The following is an 18988-nucleotide window of genomic DNA, read 5'->3' on the forward strand; positions in this document are numbered from 1 at the left end:
TACTGGAGGGAAACTGTGGTGTTGAAAACTTTTATGGAGGTAAGTTTTCGATATTAGTCAGATTGTAAAAGTTATACTTGGTCTTAATCAGGTTTCATTTAAAGGTGTGAGTGTTGATGTAAAAGTTGTCAGTGTTTTAATGTTGTCCAATTTCAATTTTCGATTTCTTTGTGTGTAACTTATTTATTCCAAATTAATGAGCGTGAGTACAGAATTTATGCCAATGGACATTTCTAATCCTAAGTTAGGAAACACAAAACCCAAACCATCACAGCTAACGATATACAAATATACAGTATGCAATTAAAAAAAGACATATATTATCCAACATGATGAGTTGGAAGTGATCACAGATCCGGTTTGACTGAAGCCAGTGTTTGAGATCCGTCTTCAAGGTGGGAGAAGTAGGACGCTCCCTCATTGGTAGTAGTAAGCCATTCTACTTTACTTTTCTCTTTACTGACGGCACAGTCTGTCCAAAAGCAGCTAACCTATCACAGTCATTAATTTAAAGTTGGGGGGAGGGGGGCAAACTCATGCAGAACAATGCATATTAAAAAATTCAAATTTCTCAAAACTCTATTAATTTTTTCCTGAAAAAAAATGAATGCAAAAAATCCCAGCAGCATTAACTGTAATAAATAAATAAAATGTATTCATGAAAAATACAATTTGTATATTGAGATATGATGGGGTTTCGACACCTTTTCTCAAGACTTTTAAAGGATAATGTAGACTTATTTACTCGTGCCCTACTGTTATCTAGCACAATCATATTCCCCATGTTCCTCTCTCTTGCAGACTTGCTTGCTAAAACTCACAAATGATTTTTTTTTGTTTTATTGCCTCCAAACTCTAATGCTCTCATCGATCATATGATAGTATTTTTCTATTCTTGGCTTCCTTTTAATCATGCTTTCCTTAACAAGTTTGATTTCACCGTCGGAACAGTACAGCAGAGCATGGGTGTGATGTGCAGTTGTGAATGGCCCTCTGCTCTGTATCTGAGGCACAACGAGCATGTAAATAATTCAGTGCTTTGCAGCTCTGACTTGGTTAATGAACACAGAGGAATCTCTCAGGGATATTTTTTTTCTGTTTGAATTATTGTGTGAACACTGCAAGACCTAGTGTGGGGACAAGAAAAAGTGTGAAATAAGTCATGAGCCAAAAATTATGATAATGTGGAATACAAATAGAGATACACATAAGAGAATGGAAAGAGTCTTTCTTTATCCTGTCCTGGGAGGGACACTTTCTTTGTTTCTTAATGCTCTGGTGCTGAACGAGCACAATTTCAACTTTTTCCAGTATCCTTTCGCTCATGATGTTTATAGGAACATGTAATAGGACAGTGTTTTTACAAAGAGCAGACATGGCCTTGTCAGCCAGTCCCGCTCTCCCCTTGTAAATAAAAGTGTCCGGTTCACTTCCCTGCAATCATTTAGATTTATTTGTTTTATATAAACACACATTCATATTATAGGCACATGAGCACAGACTGTTTTTTATCAAAAAACAAAAATACGTTTTTTTTTTTGTTGGATTTCACATTAGATATAGTTCAGATTTGTGGTTTTGAAATAACGTAACCTTATTGCTAAATCTTGTCTCGATTTTTTCCAAAATTCATCTGTTTAAGATTTCTTAAATACACTAACTTGCCAACAGAGATTTCAATAATTGATCCTACGTTCATTTGTTTATGCTAACTATGAAGCTACAGCCAAAAGCTGAGTAGCTTAGCTTAGTATGGTTTAGCACAAGGACTGAAAACAGAGGCAATCAGATCAGTCCATTTCTGACCAATGAAAATACAAATAGCTTATCACAAATGAACAAGTTGTATCTTGATTCATTGTCATTTTAAGCACTGATTTTTGTAAAAAAGACTCAATGAAGTCAAAAGGACTGCAACTAGTGATTACATATTATTTAATTTCTCAGTTGATGATTTTTGACGATAATCATTTGGTCTCTGAAATGTCAAATTGTAAAAGGTTGCATCCCAAAGTATCTGAAAAACACTAAATATTCCGTTCATACAGATAATTATCCTAATAATAAAATTAATAAAATTTGTGTCCACTTATGCCCGTATACATTCAGAGTTGTGCAGGTCGAAAAGAGATACAAGTAGCTCCCCTGTACATAGATCCATCTCCAGTCTTAGTGTGATTTCCTATCACCGACTGTGATGTTGGCTACGGGGCTCTCAGCTCAAACCTTTTCCATCTCGCCTGAACACAAATGCATCTCTTCACTGCCACCCACAACTCATTCCCTCTTAAATTCCCACCAGTCCCTCTCCGAGACTGCAGCGGAGGTGCAGGATGAAAAAGGAGGCCTCTCCCAGCAGAGGTCCTGTTGGCATGGAAACGGCTGTCCTTGTGAATGGAGACTTCTCTTCCAGGGCTGGTTAGGGGTCTCCCACTGTCAAATGGTCCAAGAAGACATTGTTAGAAATCTCACAAGCAAAACCTTAAGGCTTCACTCAGCCTTTTGTTTTTAGGCCAGTTTGTAGCATTTTACTTTATGGCTTTCTACTGGTTCTTGTCTGAGGATAGTTGTAATAGATGGTTATAATATTGTCTGATTGTGTTTATGCAGAGCTTAAATTTAGTTTCCACATGTTGTGATCTCTAGAGTTCACGTATTCATCTGCTCTTTCTCTCTGAATATAAAGGCAATGTGGATGGTTTAGAGAAGTTCACAATCAGTATGAACTCACACAGCATTTCCCTGAACCAGCCCCATGGCACGAATAGATTGAGGAAAGCAATATCTCTGTAAACTTTTACGCCTACTGGCTCTCTTCCCATATTTTACCAAATACTGTGTTATAATTTCATTAAAAAAAAAGCTGTGCATGGAATAAAAAATCTCTACTTGAAAATAAAACAAAAGATTGTCTGAATGAAATTTGTCGGATTATGGTTTGAGGATTGAGATATTTTCAATTAAGTAAATACCAATAATGGACCATACATATTTATACAGCCGGCCAATGAGAATCGGAGATAAAAGCAATTGCGTGTTTCCTCTGATCGGCATATGTTTTACTGAGTGTGAGCTGTATTTATGTGGCCCAATTACTGTATGGAATAAATTTGTTTAGCTGGTAACAATCATGGCCATGAATTCTTTGTAGATTAAGCAACCATTCTGAGGTTTTCCAGGCTAAATTATCTTCAACCATCATCGAAAAATGATAGTGACATCTCTAAGGGATATTTGTTTCCACAAATATGAATCTGTGTTTAGTAAACATCAGATTTTAAGATATTGGAATGAGTTGTGGGTGGAAATCACAATTTGGCAGATCTTTCTGTAGGTAGAGGAAATTTGACAATGTTATGTTTCCACTGCCCCAAAGTGGCCAAAATGATCTGTTTAAGCAGAGATAGAAATTATAGCTGTCAATGGTTATTTTCCTTATCGATAAATCTGGCACTTATTTTCTTGACTAATCGTTTGGAATGATCAAATGTATGAAAATAACCAACAGTTACTGTTTAACCAACAGTCCAAAACCAAAAGCTTTTCAGTTTACTTTACAACAAGCCAAAGAAAAACGGCAAATCCTCTCAAAAAGGAAAATTGAATCATGACATTTAAATTTTTGTTTGAAAAACAGAAGAAATTAATTGATTATCATTTTTTTCGATGTTGGATGAACTTGATTCATTGCATGAAAACCAGTATGTATGCACCAAAATACATTGATGGATGTGGATGCGATCATACTGATACATATACATGAATATAAGGTTTATTTTACTATGTTGTGCTATTGCCCCCGTTCGTATTTGGGTGAAAGTTGGTAGTAACCAGGGCCGACGAAAGTTTGGGAATGGATACCTTCAGTGTGATGTAAAGAATTGAATGAGTTAATAGGAATGCATTGCATCGTCATGATGGGATATCCTCTCTCAGACTTGACCTGTGTGGCTTTCCGCCGGGAACGCAGGCAGCTGGCAGCTCAGTTAAAGTGCCGTTAAGTCTATTAGAGAGGATAATCCTTGAGGGAGAGTTGCAGTGAACAGAGGGAGCAGGTAAAACAATCTGTCGGTTCACTTTCCTCACTTTTGCCATCCGAATGTGTCTCTCTCGTACACTCCGTGCAGCGGATCATGCACCAACACATGGCCGCCACATGCTTCCCTAAAAGGAAAATGTGGCCTCTGTGAACAAGGTGTAGAGGAGAAAAAAATGACGTGTGTGCTGTGACCCCAAAGTTTTATCTCTCCTCCAAACAAAATTGCTGTACACGACCTCTGAGGTGTATTTTATCTCTCACGACTAGACAAGATGCAAGTTCACAGGCATGTTTCCTTTGTTTTTTTCTGTCGCTGGTGTCTCATGTACCTCACAGTTGTTTTTCTCACTGTTGTTTCCTCTTCTACATTTTCTCCAGAATCCCACCTTCCACCTTTCACTGCCCCTGGCTCAGTCGGTGGCTCAGCAGCACTTCAAAGGGGAAGGTCTGCGGCACTGCAGATAACACGCTGCACCCTCGAGCCCTGGCAAGCTTTTCCAGAGCCCCCCGCGCAGTCCCTTGGGTGACAGGTTTGTCTCCTCCCGTTTCTTTTACGAAACTGTTTCTTTGCTCATGTTTGTAGTTCTCTAGTGTATTATTTTCCCGTCTTCGGGACATCTCTGGCTCTGATTTTCATCATTGTGTAGATCCCCAGGCTTATATGTACACCTGAACCGCATCATAAACTCCCCGCATTTAAATGCAGGTCTAGAACTTGAAATGATTAACAGAATTAGAAAAGTTATTGGTATTTTGTTAGCTGGAGTATTGGGGCCTATTTCATAGGAGGAGTCTTAAGTAATAGCTGTGAAAATGGCATACATGTGTCTATCACGTTCAACTGAATGAACAGATGTTTTATCTTTTGAATATTGCTTTGAACCCTTAAGGTCATTTTCTCATTTATTCAAATATTTCGGGACTCATGTCATGTTAAAATCCTTTAATGAAGTTTTGTTATCACTTTGTTTGCATGTTTTGACTGTAAACATAATCTATGTTTTAACGGACCACCAATGTAGGCGGGATTTGTTCTGATGCTGACGTTGATGGACGGGTCAATGTGTCTGTGAAAAAGACAGTGAGACAGCAACAGTGGACAAAGAGCGCTGCACACAGCTCTTCAATGAAGCAACAGTGCAAAACACTAAGTTAGTCCTGAAAATGTTTTTGTGTATACATTGTATATACTATATGCAACGTGTGCAGGGTCTACATAAGTGGACGTTCGTATGCGTCACAGTTGACTAACTCTTTGTTTGAAGTTTGTTGCATCTTCCTTTTATTGGAGTAATATTAATCCTTTTCAGTATTTCCATTCAGGCTTTTTCAGTGCAAAGGTAAAAACAAGTTCCATTAAAAACAGGTGGATCTAGACGTGCTTACTTAGATCACTGTGCATCTATCACGAGGATCATTATTACTCTCACGATTGTTATTGATAGTAAAACTAAAACTATCACCAACAATCCAACAGAAGAGTCTCTTTAATCAAATTGTTGAGAAATTGTCTTTGCAGAGCCAGTAAAAAAAAAAGTACAGATAGGAAAATGGGCTTTAAGATCTAAAAATCTTAACTGAGCTGCCTCTCATGCAAAAGCAGGGATTACATTTTCTTTGTTGTAATAACAATAATAAGCTCTGAATCAACAATGTCCCCCAAACATGCAGTCTTTCATCAATTCTGCCTCCTCTCATTAGTTTCTGTTTGGTTTTGAAATACTTGCTCTGCATGACTAAGATGTGAGGTAGTTTGCTGCAGGCACATTATTATTATTTTTTCCCCCCTAACTGCTGAGACTCACAGCTGCAAATTGTGTCATGATTGTGATGTTCAGGTCTCAGTGGCTCGTCGTAGAAAGGTCCAGGGCTATGAAGGAAGAAGCTGTTGAGTAGGTGGGGTCAGAGAGGAAATGAGGCTACATTCCAGCAGTGATTTATGAAGTGTCTTTCACACTCTCTGCACTGCCTGCTAGTTCGCAGCTGCTCGTGACACTTTTTTGCCGACTTCAGAGGAGCTTGAAGTCTCTCAGCATACATATCAAAAGCTGCTCATTAGCTGCTCTATGAGCAAATTTGATACTGTGTGGTCATTGAATTGCTTTTTTTTTACCAATGCGTCATCCCCACATAGTTTTATCCAGAGGCCGACACATTTTTTGCTCCCAGTGTTGAGACAGTGGTTTTCATTCATCAAAGAAATGTCCCGAATGATGCTGCCATCCGGACCGCAGAGGGTGAAACCCCAAACCAAATGCTGACAAACCACAGAATGAGTCACATCTTCGGTCCAACATGACGAGACCAGGCCTGTTATATTATTAATCTGTTAAGACTCCAGCACTGCTGTGAGAACATGTCAACCAGACTGGGCTCCAAGTTCACACCTGCAAGAGGAACAGAAGACTCTTCCCAGGGAAAGTATTGCATCTATTATGCGACCCATGTGGATAACCCACAGTAGCCTGTTGAACCTGGAGCAGTGATCACTGATTGCGTTTCACCGTACACCCTCATTTCAGAATGAAGCCGTAACACGTAGAGGATAAAATATCTGTAGGTTATTATTTCGGCCACGTGATGCTGGAAATGTCTCCGACTGCAATTTTCCCCGTTAATCATGTTTCTGTCGATTGATGATTCAGCTAAGATGAACTATTCTGAAAAGGGCTGTGATGTCATCAAGTGCTGCAAGTGTTCAATAGTTTATTTGTTAGCAGGATTACTCAAAAAGCTATGGACGGATTTGCATTATTTTTTTAAAATCAAAGACTCTCTTGGTCATCATGGTATCAAGGAGTTTATGCACATTTGGATGTAGAAGAATGAGGGGGATAGTGTGGAATGGGTTTGAAATTTACTTTTAATTACATCTGAATCATGACATCAGACAATTGTAAGTGAAGGCACACCATCACTGCTTTCTCTTGTTTTAATAAGTCCACATTAAAGTTAATATACAAGTTGAGAAACTCTCGTAAACTTACATTGCTATTCTTTAAGCTCTTTCCTGTTGCAAGAGGGCAATTTCCAACTGAGGACGGTGATTTTGTTCACTGAAGATGTGGGTCTCTCTCCTATTTTGACCAGAGTTACGCAAACTGAACCGAGGCCAGGAAAGACGACATTTGCATTCCTCCATGTGGAATGTTTTATTTAGCTCATCCAGACACAGCTGACCCAGTCTGAAGTTGCGGGCATTCATAAACCCCGTGTTTGATTCACACAAAGGCCTCTGGGAAACACTGTGAAACTTTCCTAGAAAGCTGCGGGTTATTCCCCCTGATGAAGAAGAAGTTAAAGGACGGCCTTTTTTGTTTTTGAATAAGGGAGTTTGTCAACCTGCTGCTTGCAGAGTGGGGCAAAACGGAAGAGGCATATGTTTGTGTCCATATTAAGAACAGAGCGATGGAAAGAAAACCCAGTATTGTAGTCCCGCTTCATCACAAGCAGTTGTTAATGTAATACTCTGCTCTTTCATCTCTTTCCTTTTCAATTTGGAAGCAGATTTTTGGACAGGTCTTTGTTCATTATGCCTTAGCTACCTACTAAACATAATGAGTAAAAGAGAATTTTGGTTGTTGTTTTTTTGCGGCCTTATTCCCCCCTTTTTATACATTAAATGATTACAGTCATTTTGCTGACACTTTTGTCCAAAGTGACTTACAATCATCGAGGCAGGTACCAGTGATGGCCTTGCCTAAGGGCCCACACTGGGATGACCTGGAATCAAACCACGACCTTCTGTACCAAAGTCAGTGATCTAACCCACTAAGATATACCAGCTGCCTATATACATGCACTTTGAGATTGCTTTTAGCAATGAAAAGTGCTCTATAAATGAAATTTATTATTATTATACACCCACAAGCTATTTATGTCTTGGTGACTTTTTTTGGTCCTTTTTCAACTGAGCTTGTTTTGCCTCTGCTGTCTCTTGTCTTTCTCTGCTCTGCCAAGTGACTACAATTTGAAAAGTCAATGCAAAATACAATACATTTAAATGAAAAAAAGAGATACCACAATGGTATATGCCATCAGTTGATGCCATATGTATAACACTTTAAGTAGAGTGTTAAACGGATTGTGGAAATACTTGTGTCGTCTTCCTAGATGATTCCCCCCCCCCAGTCCCAGTTTCTTTGTGATAATACTTTATACAGTGGGGTCCAAAAGTCTGAGACTGTCTGAAAATATTAAATATTTTGCATTTTACTTTACTAATATGGTGACTTTTGAATTATTATTATAATTGCACTCATTTTAAAAAGCCCAGCACTTAACATGTACTTTTGTCTTAAAAAGAATCTTCGGAAACCTCTTACCACATCTGGAAACCTTCCACCAGCAGCTTTATGCAACATCATAACACAAATAAAGAAGTGCCACTATGCAACTTTAATCCTCCCCTCTGTTGAAAATTAAGTCTCTAAACCATATCTCAAAAAGTAGAATTCTAAGGTTTTCTGTCTGTCGGCCGTCTTTCTGTCTCACGGTTATCAAATGTCAAACAGCTGGATAGCCTGTCTGGGCATCTGCTCATTTCCCAGAACACGATGATGTCCATATCCAGTTTTGTTTGCTTCAACTTAGAATTCCTTTTCTCTCCACACAGGCCAGCTCCTCTGCGCTGCTGCTGAATCCAGTAGGCCCCATTATATTTGTAGGCAGCTGCTCAAAACCAACAGCTCAAATTCTCACTGTGAAACACCTTTGTCTGTATTATGACCTGTTATTAAGCAAAATATAACCTAAGGTACAGAAATTAGCTAACCACTTTAAGGCAGTTTTTGCAGCATTGTTATAAGTTTGAGGATTTTGGTAGTTGAAACACAACCCCATTATATTTGTAGGCAGCTGCTCAAAACCAACAGCTCAAATTCTCACTGTGAAACACCTTTGTCTGTATTATGACCTGTTATTAAGCAAAATATAACCTAAGGTACAGAAATTAGCTAACCACTTTAAGGCAGTTTTTGCAGCATTGTTATAAGTTTGAGGATTTTGGTAGTTGAAACACAACCCCATTATATTTGTAGGCAGCTGCTCAAAACCAACAGCTCAAATTCTCACTGTGAAACACCTTTGTCTGTATTATGACCTGTTATTAAGCAAAATATAACCTAAGGTACAGAAATTAGCTAACCACTTTAAGGCAGTTTTTGCAGCATTGTTATAAGTTTGAGGATTTTGGTAGTTGAAACACAACCACAGGTGTAGAATAACTCCTTCATGTTCAGAAATAGATCTCATCCAGAGATCACTCTGTTCCTAGCTTCAGGCCAAACAGATGCTGAAATTCTGTTTGTGTTATTTTTTATTTGCCATGTGTTGATTTTGGGGGGTTTGTGGGTGACTGCGAGAGGGGACCCAGTTTGTTTCCCTGCGCAACAGAACCCGAGCGACAGATAAAGAGTACAGGCTCCCTGACGGCGGAGAACTGCTTGCCCCTCACGGACCGGTGAACGTTTATACCTACAACCAAAGCTGCGTAGTGGTCTGCCTGCCTGTAAGGATGGTAAAATCTTTGTGGATGTTTTTGACGGCACACCGACTTGGAGGGATTTCTCCCTGTGCTGACTGAAGGAGTAGAGAGTGAGTCAAAGAGCACCGCACACAATTCTACAATGAAGCAAAGGCACAAAAAACAAAGGCAGATATCTTACATGTTTATTATGGCAGTGTAAAAGAAGATTTTGGATCATCATGAAACTGTGACGGGACAATTTAGATGGTGGCGGCCTGCCATAGTTTAGGTAATTGATGGGAAACAAGCAGATAACCAGCTGGGGAGTCATTGCTGTCAGCCATAGCTTTGGATTTTTGTCACTGTGAGTTTCGATGGTCTGGTCATTGTCTGTCACAGTGACTGGACCCCGGAAAGTCAGAAATCTAAGAACAGAAATCTAAGCCTAGATAGGCACCACCTCCTACTTCCTATAATTTGAGACAAGGACAGAGTGTGTTGGACCTTTACTGTGACACTCTGCTGGTGTTAAAGTCACTTGTGAGGAAAAACTATGATTTCCCCAAAATGTGCATGTAAACTGGCTGAAATCCGACTTAAATCTTAAATGGACGGAAATTACTAGTTAACGTCTCGTTGAAAAAGGGGAAGGTGCCAATGTTTGTCTATGTGGAGCTATGACAGAGACATTTCCACATCTACATGTATGTCCAAAATGTTTTTTATCCTCTTGGAGAAATTAACAAATATACACAGTAGTTGGTGAATCATAATGGTTTATAATCAACTTTTAAATGGACTTCATTGTGTTACTGTTGTAAGCACTGGGTCGTCATCAGCTGCCTCCTGTTCTCTTCCCATCAGACGAGACAGGAAGAAGTGACACATCCACAGCAGTGACTCACTGTTACATGCCGATGCAGGTGTCCCGCGTTGTGCCAGGTTGTTGAATTATAGTACTGTTGTAGCTCCTTTGGCAAACCTTTTGAAGAATTGGGCATGTTCTCTCTGGGTTCTAGGGGATAAACTGTGAAAATCCCAGGGTTCTTATCTCACTCCTCTGGCCCTCCAGCTCTCTCCTCTCGTATTCCAGATGGCCCGATGGTTTGTTAACTCTTCATTGGCCTCTGAGATCACTGCACTGACGTCTCCTTCTCGCTCTTTGTCCACAGAAAGAAGCAACCCATAGAGTCGGACCTGGAGAGGAGAAGACCAATTGTGGCTTGAACAAAGGAAGACAGCGAGAACTGTAAGTAAACACTGCAGTTGTATGAACTCAGGTGTGTGCGTGGCGTGCACTCTTTGAATGGTTGAAAATGTATCTGCGTTGTTTAAAGATGAGAAAGAAGCCAGCTATACTTCTCGGCACATTCGGTGAATCTTAGTTTGAATGTCAGGAACAAAAAATGCAGCAGGTGGCTGCAGAAGTATTAGCAGCCATTTATTAGGTTCCTCTCTCAGTTCTCCTTTGCTGCAATCATGTATAGTGTTCAAAGTGCAGGTTGTATGGAATCACTTCTGCTCGTGAACAGCATTGTTTTAACCGGAAAAAATAAGACAAACAATAAACAATGCAAATGAGGACACTGTTGAAAAGATAATGCTAATATGTGTATCTCCTGCATTGAAAAGGCAAAGAAAAGAAGCCTGGCTAACCAACTTATTCACAACTTTCAATGTTTAGACACTACTGTCATTATTGTTTGACATTGACAAATGCTGCTGCGCACATCAGCACTTACTGTATTTTATTATATATTGTAATTTTTTGACTAATATTTATCATCTTGGTGGTAATGTTTCTGTCCTATCTTTTCTTTACCGAGTGGCTCTTGATATTTCTTGAGCTGGCGTTTTTATTTTCTTACAAAACGAAATGTACGAGGTCCTCAAAAGTAAAATGGCTGAAAAGGCTCTACTTCAACAAAACCCTTGTGTGGCATGTTTCACATTAGAGCGCTAATGTGAAACACGACCGCTCCCCTTTTAAGAAGTAGTAAACCATGTGTCATCTAACAGAAAGGTTAAAAAGAAAAATCAGAGAGAGATCAAAGACGAGAAAATGATTGGACTCACTGGTAGATTTACGGAAGGCCCCACCCTGCGTTTCATTGTCGGCGTGACAGGCAGGATGCTGACCTTTCACACTTCCGCACGAGACACAGCGGAAGTTGATCAGGTTGTTATGAGCAAACAGGAGGTGGATTCAATCAGAGGCATCTCAGAGGTGTGTGTTGGCCATTTGCCAAAGTTTGTGTGGAAGTCGGTAAGTGAAAAGACTTGTGCTGATTTATAGCTTCAGGTTGTTATTTAGACATTTGTATTAATTATTTTAATTTCGAATTGATCATATTAAAAAAAAAAAAAAGTAAAAATCTAACCCATACTTTTATAAAGTCACCATGCCTGTGTTCATCACAAATTGCCTAATGTGTTTGTGGTGTGTTCAGTGTTCAGTCCTGTGAGGAGAATTCTTCCTCAAAGCTTAGAGTGTGGCGCAAGTCCTGAATTATTCAGCCCAGGCACGCAGTGGTGAATTAAAGGTAAAGTGATAGCACATAGCCGACCCTTGTTTGGCTCACTGCTGCATTTTTAAAGCGTGGATGGGCACTCAGATGTCAAAATGTTAAAACTGTCTTGCACCTAAAACTGTTTCCCTGGTCCCAGGGACTGGATAAAGGAAATTTGATATGGAGTTTGAATAATTCAGACAAAGGTTTTGTAGGATTGAATTTTCATTCAAGTGCAACTTCCTTATTTGTGTGGCATTGCTACCGCCTCATGCTCCAGACTCGAATGCGTGATGGGGCGACCTCTGGCAAAACTGTTCCATACATTAAGAAAGGCATGAAAGAATCAGTATGTTTGTGTGTGTTGAGATGATTGAATGACTTTAGTGCATAGTCATCTGTGTATAGCGGCTATAATCAATCAAGACACAGCCTTTTTGTCGATGACTGATTGGCCGTTAAATGTGAAACCGTCCTGTTGCAAACACGAGGCTGAAATGATAAATATAAGAAGACTCCCATGTTTAATCTGGAAAATTATTCACTTTCCCAGACGTAGGAAATGTGCGAGCGCCAGCGTTTTACCACTTTTAAAAGAGATTTTTTTACTCTTGAGGTTAAACATTTTTAAAGAGCAGAAGAATTGGATCTGATGAAAAGGTAATGACGTGCTGCTGGATTCTTGTAGGAAGAAGGGCACTGCTGTCATTTCCTGAAAAGGTCCTTTGAATTTTGAATTTGAAACTGCTTCCTAAGCAGGTTGGTGAAAGGGACTGAGATTTAACTATCCTCTGTCACTCCATAATCGGTCCCACGCCTCTAACCCCCTCATTCTTTGTAAATAATTCAGAACAGCCTTTTTTCTGCCCGCTCAAGTGAAAAGCATACACACAGTTAAAAGGGAGAAAAAACTCCTGCTTATGCACATTTCAGTCCAGAAAGTTGGAATAACTGCAATTACAATATCATGTCAAATTTGGACACTTTCTTTTCTAGTGATCAACTTTGTGTTGGTCTGTGCAATTACTGACGTAAGCAGTCTGTGGCTGATGAAAACTAAAAGTGAATGGTGTCTGTATCGTCTTTAAACAAATACTTTTTTTTCCACTAAAGAAGATCATTTGTTCTCTGCGAATCAGTTGTGTAAGGAATTTAAAATGAAGTTCGACATACTGATAGGAGCGATGCCAGTCAGCTCTACGTACTACGACTTGGCTAACCAGCACTGTGTGGTTTGGTAAAAAGATTTTTAACTGCACTACTGCACTGCAGTAGTGAATAGAAGTAAAATATATCTAGCCTGCAGATTAAAGTCTTATCTGTTATGATTTTAACATTGGAATGTTAAAGCTCACCACTGTATTGGCGATACTGGGCAGTGGTCTATATAATCAAACTCTCTTGATGTTCATCACTGTGCTGAGGCTGGTCTTTGTTGGATTGTACAATCATCAGTGGTAACTGCATGGTTAGGCTTTTGAGAGTTGTGGTTAACTGTCACCCATCCGTGCTTTGGAGACCCTGGTGAAGACAGGAAATCCAACTTTGTGTCTGCGTTGGGGTGACGGGAAGTTACGACTCTGCTGCTGGAAACCTATCTTTGATTTTAAAAAAATCATACAAAACAAGTAATCCTGCTAACAAGCAAACAGAAAAACCAAACAGATCACATAACCTTTGATTTGACAATCATCAGAACACATCTCAGGGAACAAGTCCAAAGTACGACATTTGTGTCTACTGTCTTGATAAATAATCACGAGTTAAGGTACTTCTGCTTACGACATCCGGTTGTCACAAAACTTCTCATCAACTAACATGATTTCCAATCACTATAAGTACATGCTGAAGCTCGTCATGTTTATATGAAATATTCCACCAACTACCATATCCTCAGATATGGATAGATGTTGGTCAGTCCTGCATGAGGTTTCAGTCTTTGCCCACTAGAGTGCAGCCTTGTCAGAGGAGAATCAGTCTGTGTGCAAGATCAGTGATGTGGTGTGGCCATGTTTGTCTACATGACATGTTAATTAATTAAATTTAATGTCAGTGTTTGATTCTTAATCAGTTTCATTTTGTAATAGAATTGATATCAGGTACTGCTATAGTTTTTTATTGTCTGTTTAAACAACACATTCTCAACTGCAGTGCCGAGAATATTGACTTATAACCAACTTCATGTTTGGAGGTTTTTTGAAAAGGGATTTTGTCTTTTGCAAGTTAGAGTCTGTGCTGTTAGGCCTGTTTAGCCTCACAGTAAACCAAAGTTGATATTTTAAGGCCGCTCGATGCTTCAGATTTCTCAATTTATACCAGAGCTGATGTCATTCTGTCTGTAGTCTGTTAACACGGCCTGTGTTCAGTTTAATAACACAGACAACCTGAGACACATTTCAAGGCACACTGACTGAATCCCCTTTTTGCTTCTTTGAAGTTGAAGTACATCCAAGTGGACTTAAATTAAAGGTCATTTAATGTTGATCAATGAGACGGGAGTTAAGTGAGTCTACATCATGAAGGGAAGTCTACAGTGGGAAAGATGAGACAACAGTGACACAGCTGTTTCTCTGAGCCACACTGTGATTGTCTGTGGTGAGATGAGGACCGTTCTCATCATCCAGGGGAGAGGTTGACATGGTTTGTGGTTCTAGTTGAATTTAAAGTTTCATTAACCCTAAGGCTACTGTTTTATTTTCCATCGACTGCAGAGAGAATGTCTAATGAACTTAAAGACCTATAATCAAGAACTCTTTATTCAATATATATATATAATTGTAATGTTCATGCAAAGTCATATACCAGTTTCACTTGCCCATTAGGTGTGACAGTCCCTATAGCTTCTGTGTGTAAACCTAGTCGTTGCGGCTTCCTCTGAAACCTTCCACCATGGTGCAGTCAGTCTTTCCTTCATGGATCAATACTGAAACAGTGAGCTGACACAGTGAAAAGCAATATTCATAAATAATGAACAGGGCACCCTTTCACCCTGCCCTGTCTTTTTTTTTTGTCCCGGAAAAGAAAAGAACATGATGCAATTTTTTTCCTGTGTAGCATTGTGATTTGAGATGAGGTTGAAATGTTCTGTTCTGCTTTAACGTTAGCTTCTGCATACGTAAAGTGAAGGTTGGATTTTTTATTTTAAAGCTATTGTCTGTCCATGTCCTAGGTTGACAGTGAGGCATTTCCCTTTATAGATTGTTTTGGATGATTGGAGATAAGAGGTCTGCAGAGGTTTGCAGAGTTCAATTCCTCTCCTGATGCGCTGCTAGTTCCAAGGAGATGGCAACCTGGTATTTCAGGAAACCTCTGTTGCAATGAATCACAGCAAGATGTCACATTTAGTGGCACTCGTATCAACAGCACAACGACGTGCCGGTGAGTGAGCACAGAGAACCGCTCTAAGTGCTTCATCATTATCCTTTCCACCTCCTCTCGCGTTGAATGCGTTTGGCAGGTGTTCACAGCTGCACACCGAAGCATGATGCACCTCACCCAGATAATCTGATGGTACAATAATAGCTCTTGTCATTTTTGTAATAGCCACCTAAAAAGAGAATAATGGCAGTTTAGAGCGGATCACTGTGCATCATTAAATACGGTGAATATATATCTACAGGCTGGACAGCCCAGGTGCAGAGATACTTTGGTTCTCTCCGTGGATACACACTTAAGAACATGAAATCAGATTTATAGTTATTATATGTGGTGAAATCCCCCGATACAAAGAAAATTAATTCTCTGTTTATTGACCTATTTGTTAATTAGATATTTTTGCAGCATATGCTCAGTGTTTAGCATTTTCTCCTATTTTGCTGCCTTGATATCGGTGTGGTGATTGGAGAAAATGAACTGTCAATTGATGCCTTTTTTCTGTGTGCGCTATTAATAGCATGTTCCTTTAACAGCGGGCACATTTTCAGCTTTTGTCAGCTTATCTTTGCTATGCTGCTATCATTTCTCACTCCCAAGGCCTTCTGACTTCATCAGCTCTGGTGACTATTAGCTTCCGCACTAAATGATGCTCATGTTGTCCCCTAGCGTCACTTGGCTCGTGAGGTTAAAGAGCTGTGATGAGCTGATCAGGGGATGTGTGGTCTCGCTAAAGCGGGCACAGATGTTGACACACACACGCGCACACACACGCACACACGCACACACGCACATGCGCGCACACACATGCGCGCACACACATGCACACACACACACACACACACACACACACACACACACACACACACACACACACACACACACACACACACACACACAGGATTTAAAAAGGATGCACTTGGATTGCAGATGTTTAAATCATAGTCCAGGGAAGCTCCATGTACCATATTATATTGTTCTATCTAGTTAATCGAACAAAAAAGCTTACAAACCATAAATTACTGTTAGTTTACTGCAAATTTTGTTTTCTACCTACCTTTTCAGGTTTTCTTAATCAATTAAATAATTGGACACATTAAAGTGTCTATTTCATTTCACATATTATTAAAGTGATGATCACCAGCATCTTGACTGCAATGACAGATAATTACCATAACAATCCCTTCTGCTCCTAAATGCTTAATCTGAACCCTCCCCCCGATTGGATCCTGACTGTATCCTGCTCATCAGTCCTTCTGCTGCATGCAGAGTGGTTTAGATTTCTTACAATATTCCGTCTATTGCTTCCTCAATTAACGGTAAAGCTAGGAGCTTGGATTTCATGTGAGGGCAGCACTTTTATCGGCGAGTTGGAGAAGCTCAGTCTGAGTGGTTTACCGCTGGAGCGGCTTGTTTCTGTGTGGTGGTGGTGGTGGTGGCGGCGGCGGCGGAGGGGAGGGGTGTACAGTGGTGACCGTTGCTTTGACGGGGATAGCGTCCTCATTGCACAGCAGCCGAAGGCAGTGGAGGGAGTGGAAAGAGACGAATGGAAATTCTGAGAGACAGAAGGGGCCGGTGGCTGACACTGAATCCTGTGTATTATTTGCAAAATCAGGAGAAGCTGTTATGTGTATGGGACTGAGTTTGGCAAAAAAGGGAAGCTACAGCAGGAGGCGTGTGCACGGCAGCACAGGAGAGAGGGAGTGGAGTAAGTAATCACGAGGGAAATGGACCGGCAAACTGTACCTCCCAACTTAAATGTCCTGACTGTGGATTAAGCTGAGCGTCGGGGATCTGTAGCACATCGACTGTAGATAAAAGCCGGATCTCGGCGACGGAATACCTGTGGATCGACTGCACCATGTGGAATACATCACAGAAGAGCCGTTAGGTGTGTGGATAACTGAGGGAATTTCGGCAAGGACCAGGAAGTGGCAGCGGCTTGCACTCCCCCCCACCTATTTCTAACCCCAGAAAACCGACGAGCTACTAATGAGCAAGTCGATGTGTGGCTGTGGCTGCAGCATCATCTCCTCTCTGATGAAGAGGCTGGGCCGCACAGCTTGCTGCTCAGATCTCCTCTCCTCTACTTCAGAGCAGCTGCAGAAACTGGCCACTGGCTGCCCAAGTCAACCAAAGGTAACAGTGCGTCACTGCCCACGGACACCGCCACAGCGGTGTCTTCATGCCTCCTGATCAGACGACAAAACAGTAGTTGTGTGTTGTCACCTGTGTGCAATGTAGGAAACACATCGGACAGCATATCGCGGAAAAGAAGCGAAGTGAGTGGTGCAGAAATCTTATTTATTGGTTGTCTGAAGCACTTTCTCAGGTAGAAGAACGGTGCACAGTAATTGATTCTTTAATGGAACCAGGTGATTTAATGGGTGTCTCGCTGCCTTGACAACCGTGGACTTGCTTTCAGCTTGCAGTCATTTAAATGGATGCCTTCAGACTGCTGGCGGTTTAAAGTGATTGCTGCCCCTCCTCAGTGGGAGAAAAAGCTCTTTCTAATGGAATGAATAAAAGACAAACAAGAGTGTGTGTGTGTGTGTGTGTGTGTGTGTGTGTGTGTGTGTGTGTGTGTGTGTGTGTGTGTGTGTGTGTGTGTGTGTGTGTGTGTGTGTGTGTGTGTGTGTGTGTGTGTGTGTGTGTGTGTGTGTGTGTGTGTGTGTGTGTGTGTGTGTGTGTGTGTGTGTGTGTGTGTGTGAATGAGAGTGCAACTTTGCTCTAACATAGGCTTTTGCCTCATGGCTGTAGCTTCTAGGGTTCCCTCTTTTTCATTGCTTATTATGCCCATGTCTGTTTTAATAGTCCTCTGGCAGTCGTCCATTATCACAGCAGAGGGCTCACTCTCACAGTTTCCCAGAAGAATTATGCTCTCATGAGTAACGTCAGAAATCCACAAAGGAAATTACTTTGAATGACTTGGTATCATTGGGTTGTTGCCCAATAATACCAAGTCATTCTTTCCCTTGAAAAGCATTGTCAAGTGGATGAAGCGCTTCTATGTGGAAATGAATGTCCCTTTGTCAAGCAGCTCAGGGATTGAGGTTTCACTTTCTTCCTCTCAGACATCACAGGGTACCAGTTTGAAACAGAGCCATCGATTAATAGCTTCAGCACTGAAATGAATATGCAAAGATTTCAACAAACGTGTGTATTTATAGGAAAAGCTTTCTCTTATTACATTTCTTGGCTCAAAGAATCCATGAATGCAAAAGTCAAAATCCTCTTTTAGTCTATTTTCTTTGGTGTCACATGGTTCTAAGGAGGCAGGAATGAGACGGAAGAGAGTGTCCCATTGCTTCCGAACACTATTATTGGTTTGTTCAGTCTTCACCCGTGTCCCACTGCTAATATTTGAGAACCTACGTGGAGCTGCTACACATCCGCTGCTCGATCTATATCTGTTACTATGTGCTCTGTGAGCAGCCAATATTTTCTCCACCCTCTCCTACTGTTCTATTAAGGTCACATTGGTGTGATTTATCGCTGCCATTTGGGAGTTTCAGCACAATCTTCTTTCCTTATTCTCAACAAGGTTTATGTGCTATCTGTGTCCTGTAGCCTTGAAACGATTGAGCCTCCTTTTAGTCG

General features: G+C 40.6%; 1 protein-coding gene across 2 annotated transcripts in view; it reads left to right on the plus strand.

The window, feature by feature from the left end:
• The window catches only part of fbxw7 (F-box and WD repeat domain containing 7), a 97603-nt gene that overhangs the window by 5779 nt on the left and 72836 nt on the right, over positions 1-18988 (plus strand). For both annotated transcript variants that reach the window (XM_035636997.2, XM_035636998.2), the window contains exons 2-3: positions 4418-4569; positions 10679-10755. The gene's annotated coding sequence lies outside the window, so the exon portion shown is untranslated. The remainder of the gene's footprint in view (positions 1-4417; positions 4570-10678; positions 10756-18988) is intronic.

Source organism: Scophthalmus maximus, chromosome 8 (assembly GCF_022379125.1).
Source record: "Scophthalmus maximus strain ysfricsl-2021 chromosome 8, ASM2237912v1, whole genome shotgun sequence".
Lineage (NCBI taxonomy): Eukaryota > Metazoa > Chordata > Actinopteri > Pleuronectiformes > Scophthalmidae > Scophthalmus > Scophthalmus maximus.